Genomic DNA, 7289 nt, shown 5'->3' with positions numbered 1-7289 from the left:
GATGTGAGGAAGATGAAGATGTGAAGAAGATGAAGATGTGAGGAAGATGAAGATGTGAAGAAGATGAAGATGTGAGGAAGATGAAGATGTGAGGAAGATGAAGATGTGAGGAAGATGAAGATGTGAAGAAGATGAAGATGTGAGGAAGATGAAGATGTGAGGAAGATGAAGATGTGAGGAAGATGAAGATGTGAGGAAGATGAAGATGTGAGGAAGATGAAGATGTGAGGAAGATGAAGATGTGAAGAAGATGAAGATGTGAGGAAGATGAAGATGTGAAGAAGAGGAAGATGTGAAGAAGATGAAGATGTGAAGAAGATGAAGATGTGAGGAAGATGAAGATGTGAAGAAGAGGAAGATGTGAAGAAGATGAAGATGTGAAGAAGATGAAGATGTGAAGAAGATGAAGATGTGAGGAAGATGAAGATGTGAGGAAGATGAAGATGAAGATGTGAGGAAGATGAAGATGTGAGGAAGATGAAGATGAAGATGTGAGGAAGATGAAGATGTGAGGAAGATGAAGATGTGAAGAAGATGAAGATGTGAGGAAGATGAAGATGTGAAGAAGATGAAGATGTGAGGAAGATGAAGATGTGAAGAAGATGAAGATGTGAGGAAGATGAAGATGTGAGGAAGATGAAGATGTGAGGAAGATGAAGATGTGAAGAAGATGAAGATGTGAGGAAGATGAAGATGTGAAGAAGATGAAGATGTGAGGAAGATGAAGATGTGAAGAAGATGAAGATGTGAGGAAGATGAAGATGTGAAGAAGATGAAGATGTGAGGAAGATGAAGATGTGAGGAAGATGAAGATGTGAAGAAGATGAAGATGTGAGGAAGATGAAGATGTGAAGAAGATGAAGATGTGAGGAAGATGAAGATGTGAAGAAGATGAAGATGTGAGGAAGATGAAGATGTGAGGAAGATGAAGATGTGAAGAAGATGAAGATGTGAGGAAGATGAAGATGTGAGGAAGATGATGTGAAGAAGATGAAGATGTGAGGAAGATGAAGATGTGAAGAAGATGAAGATGTGAAGAAGATGAAGATGTGAGGAAGATGAAGATGTGAGGAAGATGAAGATGTGAAGAAGATGAAGATGTGAGGAAGATGAAGATGTGAGGAAGATGAAGATGAAGATGTGAAGAAGATGAAGATGTGAGGAAGATGAAGATGTGAGGAAGATGAAGATGTGAGGAAGATGAAGATGTGAGGAAGATGAAGATGTGAAGAAGATGAAGATGTGAAGAAGATGAAGATGTGAGGAAGATGAAGATGTGAGGAAGATGAAGATGTGAGGAAGATGAAGATGTGAGGAAGATGAAGATGTGAAGAAGATGAAGATGTGAGGAAGATGAAGATGTGAGGAAGATGAAGATGTGAAGAAGATGAAGATGTGAGGAAGATGAAGATGTGAGGAAGATGAAGATGTGAAGAAGATGAAGATGTGAGGAAGATGAAGATGTGAAGAAGATGAAGATGTGAGGAAGATGAAGATGTGAGGAAGATGAAGATGTGAGGAAGATGAAGATGTGAGGAAGATGAAGATGTGAGGAAGATGAAGATGTGAAGAAGATGAAGATGTGAAGAAGATGAAGATGTGAAGAAGATGAAGATGTGAGGAAGATGAAGATGTGAAGAAGATGAAGATGTGAGGAAGATGAAGATGTGAAGAAGATGAAGATGTGAAGAAGATGAAGATGTGAGGAAGATGAAGATGTGAGGAAGATGAAGATGTGAAGAAGATGAAGATGTGAAGAAGATGAAGATGTGAGGAAGATGAAGATGTGAGGAAGATGAAGATGTGAAGAAGATGAAGATGTGAAGAAGATGAAGATGTGAAGAAGATGAAGATGTGAAGAAGATGAAGATGTGAGGAAGATGAAGATGTGAAGAAGATGAAGATGTGAAGAAGATGAAGATGTGAAGAAGATGAAGATGTGAGGAAGATGAAGATGTGAAGAAGATGAAGATGTGAGGAAGATGAAGATGTGAAGAAGATGAAGATGTGAGGAAGATGAAGATGTGAAGAAGATGAAGATGTGAAGAAGATGAAGATGTGAGGAAGATGAAGATGTGAAGAAGATGAAGATGTGAAGAAGATGAAGATGTGAGGAAGATGAAGATGTGAAGAAGATGAAGATGTGAAGAAGATGAAGATGTGAGGAAGATGAAGATGTGAGGAAGATGAAGATGTGAAGAAGATGAAGATGTGAGGAAGATGAAGATGTGAGGAAGATGAAGATGTGAAGAAGATGAAGATGTGAAGAAGATGAAGATGTGAGGAAGATGAAGATGTGAGGAAGATGAAGATGTGAAGAAGATGAAGATGTGAGGAAGATGAAGATGTGAGGAAGATGAAGATGTGAAGAAGATGAAGATGTGAAGAAGATGAAGATGTGAGGAAGATGAAGATGTGAGGAAGATGAAGATGTGAGGAAGATGAAGATGTGAAGAAGATGAAGATGTGAAGAAGATGAAGATGTGAGGAAGATGAAGATGTGAGGAAGATGAAGATGTGAAGAAGATGAAGATGAAGATGTGAGGAAGATGAAGATGAAGATGTGAAGAAGATGAAGATGTGAGGAAGATGAAGATGTGAAGAAGATGAAGATGAAGATGTGAGGAAGATGAAGATGAAGATGTGAGGAAGATGAAGATGAAGATGTGAGGAAGATGAAGATGTGAGGAAGATGAAGATGTGAGGAAGATGTAGATGTGAGGAAGATGAAGATGTGAAGAAGATGAAGATGTGAAGAAGATGAAGATGTGAGGAAGATGAAGATGTGAAGAAGATGAAGATGTGAGGAAGATGAAGATGTGAAGAAGATGAAGATGTGAAGAAGATGAAGATGTGAGGAAGATGAAGATGTGAAGAAGATGAAGATGTGAAGAAGATGAAGATGTGAAGAAGATGAAGATGTGAAGAAGATGAAGATGTGAGGAAGATGAAGATGTGAGGAAGATGAAGATGTGAAGAAGATGAAGATGTGAAGAAGATGAAGATGTGAGGAAGATGAAGATGTGAAGAAGATGAAGATGTGAAGAAGATGAAGATGTGAAGAAGATGAAGATGTGAGGAAGATGAAGATGTGAGGAAGATGAAGATGAAGATGTGAGGAAGATGAAGATGTGAGGAAGATGAAGATGTGAGGAAGATGAAGATGTGAGGAAGATGAAGATGTGAGGAAGATGAAGATGAAGATGTGAGGAAGATGAAGATGTGAGGAAGATGAAGATGTGAGGAAGATGTAGATGTGAGGAAGATGAAGATGTGAAGAAGATGAAGATGTGAAGAAGATGAAGATGTGAAGAAGATGAAGATGTGAGGAAGATGAAGATGTGAAGAAGATGAAGATGTGAGGAAGATGAAGATGTGAGGAAGATGAAGATGTGAAGAAGATGAAGATGTGAAGAAGATGAAGATGTGAGGAAGATGAAGATGTGAGGAAGATGAAGATGTGAGGAAGATGAAGATGTGAGGAAGATGAAGATGTGAAGAAGATGAAGATGTGAGGAAGATGAAGATGTGAGGAAGATGAAGATGTGAAGAAGATGAAGATGTGAGGAAGATGAAGATGTGAGGAAGATGAAGATGTGAAGAAGATGAAGATGTGAGGAAGATGAAGATGTGAAGAAGATGAAGATGTGAGGAAGATGAAGATGTGAGGAAGATGAAGATGTGAGGAAGATGAAGATGTGAAGAAGATGAAGATGTGAGGAAGATGAAGATGTGAAGAAGATGAAGATGTGAAGAAGATGAAGATGTGAAGAAGATGAAGATGTGAGGAAGATGAAGATGTGAAGAAGATGAAGATGTGAAGAAGATGAAGATGTGAGGAAGATGAAGATGTGAAGAAGATGAAGATGTGAAGAAGATGAAGATGTGAGGAAGATGAAGATGTGAGGAAGATGAAGATGTGAAGAAGATGAAGATGTGAAGAAGATGAAGATGTGAAGAAGATGAAGATGTGAAGAAGATGAAGATGTGAGGAAGATGAAGATGTGAAGAAGATGAAGATGTGAAGAAGATGAAGATGTGAGGAAGATGAAGATGTGAGGAAGATGAAGATGTGAAGAAGATGAAGATGTGAAGAAGATGAAGATGTGAAGAAGATGAAGATGTGAAGAAGATGAAGATGTGAAGAAGATGAAGATGTGAGGAAGATGAAGATGTGAAGAAGATGAAGATGTGAGGAAGATGAAGATGTGAAGAAGATGAAGATGTGAGGAAGATGAAGATGTGAAGAAGATGAAGATGTGAAGAAGATGAAGATGTGAGGAAGATGAAGATGTGAAGAAGATGAAGATGTGAAGAAGATGAAGATGTGAGGAAGATGAAGATGTGAAGAAGATGAAGATGTGAAGAAGATGAAGATGTGAGGAAGATGAAGATGTGAGGAAGATGAAGATGTGAAGAAGATGAAGATGTGAGGAAGATGAAGATGTGAGGAAGATGAAGATGTGAGGAAGATGAAGATGTGAAGAAGATGAAGATGTGAGGAAGATGAAGATGTGAGGAAGATGAAGATGTGAAGAAGATGAAGATGTGAGGAAGATGAAGATGTGAGGAAGATGAAGATGTGAAGAAGATGAAGATGTGAAGAAGATGAAGATGTGAGGAAGATGAAGATGTGAGGAAGATGAAGATGTGAGGAAGATGAAGATGTGAAGAAGATGAAGATGTGAAGAAGATGAAGATGTGAAGAAGATGAAGATGTGAGGAAGATGAAGATGTGAAGAAGATGAAGATGAAGATGTGAGGAAGATGAAGATGAAGATGTGAGGAAGATGAAGATGAAGATGTGAGGAAGATGAAGATGTGAGGAAGATGAAGATGTGAGGAAGATGTAGATGTGAGGAAGATGAAGATGTGAAGAAGATGAAGATGTGAAGAAGATGAAGATGTGAGGAAGATGAAGATGTGAAGAAGATGAAGATGTGAAGAAGATGAAGATGTGAGGAAGATGAAGATGTGAGGAAGATGAAGATGTGAAGAAGATGAAGATGTGAAGAAGATGAAGATGTGAGGAAGATGAAGATGTGAAGAAGATGAAGATGTGAAGAAGATGAAGATGTGAAGAAGATGAAGATGTGAGGAAGATGAAGATGTGAGGAAGATGAAGATGAAGATGTGAGGAAGATGAAGATGTGAGGAAGATGAAGATGTGAGGAAGATGAAGATGTGAGGAAGATGAAGATGTGAGGAAGATGAAGATGAAGATGTGAGGAAGATGAAGATGTGAGGAAGATGAAGATGTGAGGAAGATGTAGATGTGAGGAAGATGAAGATGTGAAGAAGATGAAGATGTGAAGAAGATGAAGATGTGAAGAAGATGAAGATGTGAGGAAGATGAAGATGTGAAGAAGATGAAGATGTGAGGAAGATGAAGATGTGAGGAAGATGAAGATGTGAAGAAGATGAAGATGTGAAGAAGATGAAGATGTGAGGAAGATGAAGATGTGAAGAAGATGAAGATGTGAGGAAGATGAAGATGTGAGGAAGATGAAGATGTGAGGAAGATGAAGATGTGAGGAAGATGAAGATGTGAAGAAGATGAAGATGTGAGGAAGATGAAGATGTGAGGAAGATGAAGATGTGAAGATGTGAAGAAGATGAAGATGTGAGGAAGATGAAGATGTGAGGAAGATGAAGATGTGAGGAAGATGAAGATGTGAGGAAGATGAAGATGTGAGGAAGATGAAGATGTGAGGAAGATGAAGATGTGAGGAAGATGAAGATGTGAGGAAGATGAAGATGTGAGGAAGATGAAGATGTGAGGAAGATGAAGATGTGAAGAAGATGAAGATGTGAGGAAGATGAAGATGTGAGGAAGATGAAGATGTGAGGAAGATGAAGATGTGAGGAAGATGAAGATGTGAGGAAGATGAAGATGTGAGGAAGATGAAGATGTGAGGAAGATGAAGATGTGAGGAAGATGAAGATGTGAGGAAGATGAAGATGTGAGGAAGATGAGGCAGTGACTGAGGTCTTACCGTCGATCATCATCATCATCATCATCATCATCATCATCATCATCATCATCATCATCATCATCATCATCATCATCATCATTGCTTTGGAAATGCATCATGGGAGTACACTGCTAATACCATGGTAAGAATACAATAAACTAATGTATACATGTTCTGTAAATTATCCCTATTAATTACTGCTTTTCTTTTGAAAGAAATATCGAATAATACTAATATTCATCAAGGACACGTTACATTGATCAAAAGTGACAGATTCTCTCTCTGATAAATGCAGTTCTTTTGAACTTTCTGTTCATCAAACAATCCTGAGAAATAAAATGCATCAACAGAAATATGAACTCAACACTGATAATAATCATAACTGTGTGTTGATCATCAGATCCTCATATGAGAATGACTTCTGAAGGATCATGTGACACTGAAGACTGGAGTAATGATCAAATAAATGCAGCCTTGGTATAAAACAGCTATTTTAAATTATAATATTTAATAATTTTTACTGTATTTATGATCAAATAAATGCAGCCTTGGTATAAAACAGCTATTTTAAATTATAATATTTCATAATTTGTACTATATTTATGATCAAATAAATGCAGTCTTGGTATAAAACAGCTATTTTAAATTATAATAATATTTCATAATTTTTACTGTATTTATGATCAAATAAATGCAGCCTTAGTATAAAACAGCTATTTTAAATTATAATAATATTTCATAATTTTTACTGTATTTATGATCAAATAAATGCAGTCTTGGTATAAAACAGCTATTTTAAATTATAATGTTTCATAATTTTTACTATATTTATGATCAAATAAATGCAGTCTTGGTATAAAAAAGCTATTTTAAATTATAATAATATTTCATAATTTTTACTGTATTTATGATCAAATAAATGCAGCCTTAGTATAAAACAGCTATTTTAAATTATAATAATATTTCATAATTTTTACTGTATTTATGATCAAATAAATGCAGCCTTGGTATAAAACAGCTATTTTAAATTATAATAATATTTCATAATTTTTACTGTATTTATGATCAAATAAATGCAGTCTTGGTATAAAACAGCTATTTTAAATTATAATAATATTTTGCAATTTTTACTGTATTTATGATCAAATAAATGCAGCCTTGGTATAAAACAGCTATTTTAAATTATAATAATATTTCATAATTTTTATTATATTTATGATCAAATAAATGCAGCCTTGGTATAAAACAGCTATTTTAAATTATAATAATATTTCATAATTTTTACTGTATTTATGATCAAATAAACGCAGCCTT

Source organism: Gobio gobio, assembly GCF_949357685.1.
Source record: "Gobio gobio genome assembly, chromosome: 17".
NCBI lineage: Eukaryota > Metazoa > Chordata > Actinopteri > Cypriniformes > Gobionidae > Gobio > Gobio gobio.
This window is presented reverse-complemented; position numbering follows the sequence as displayed.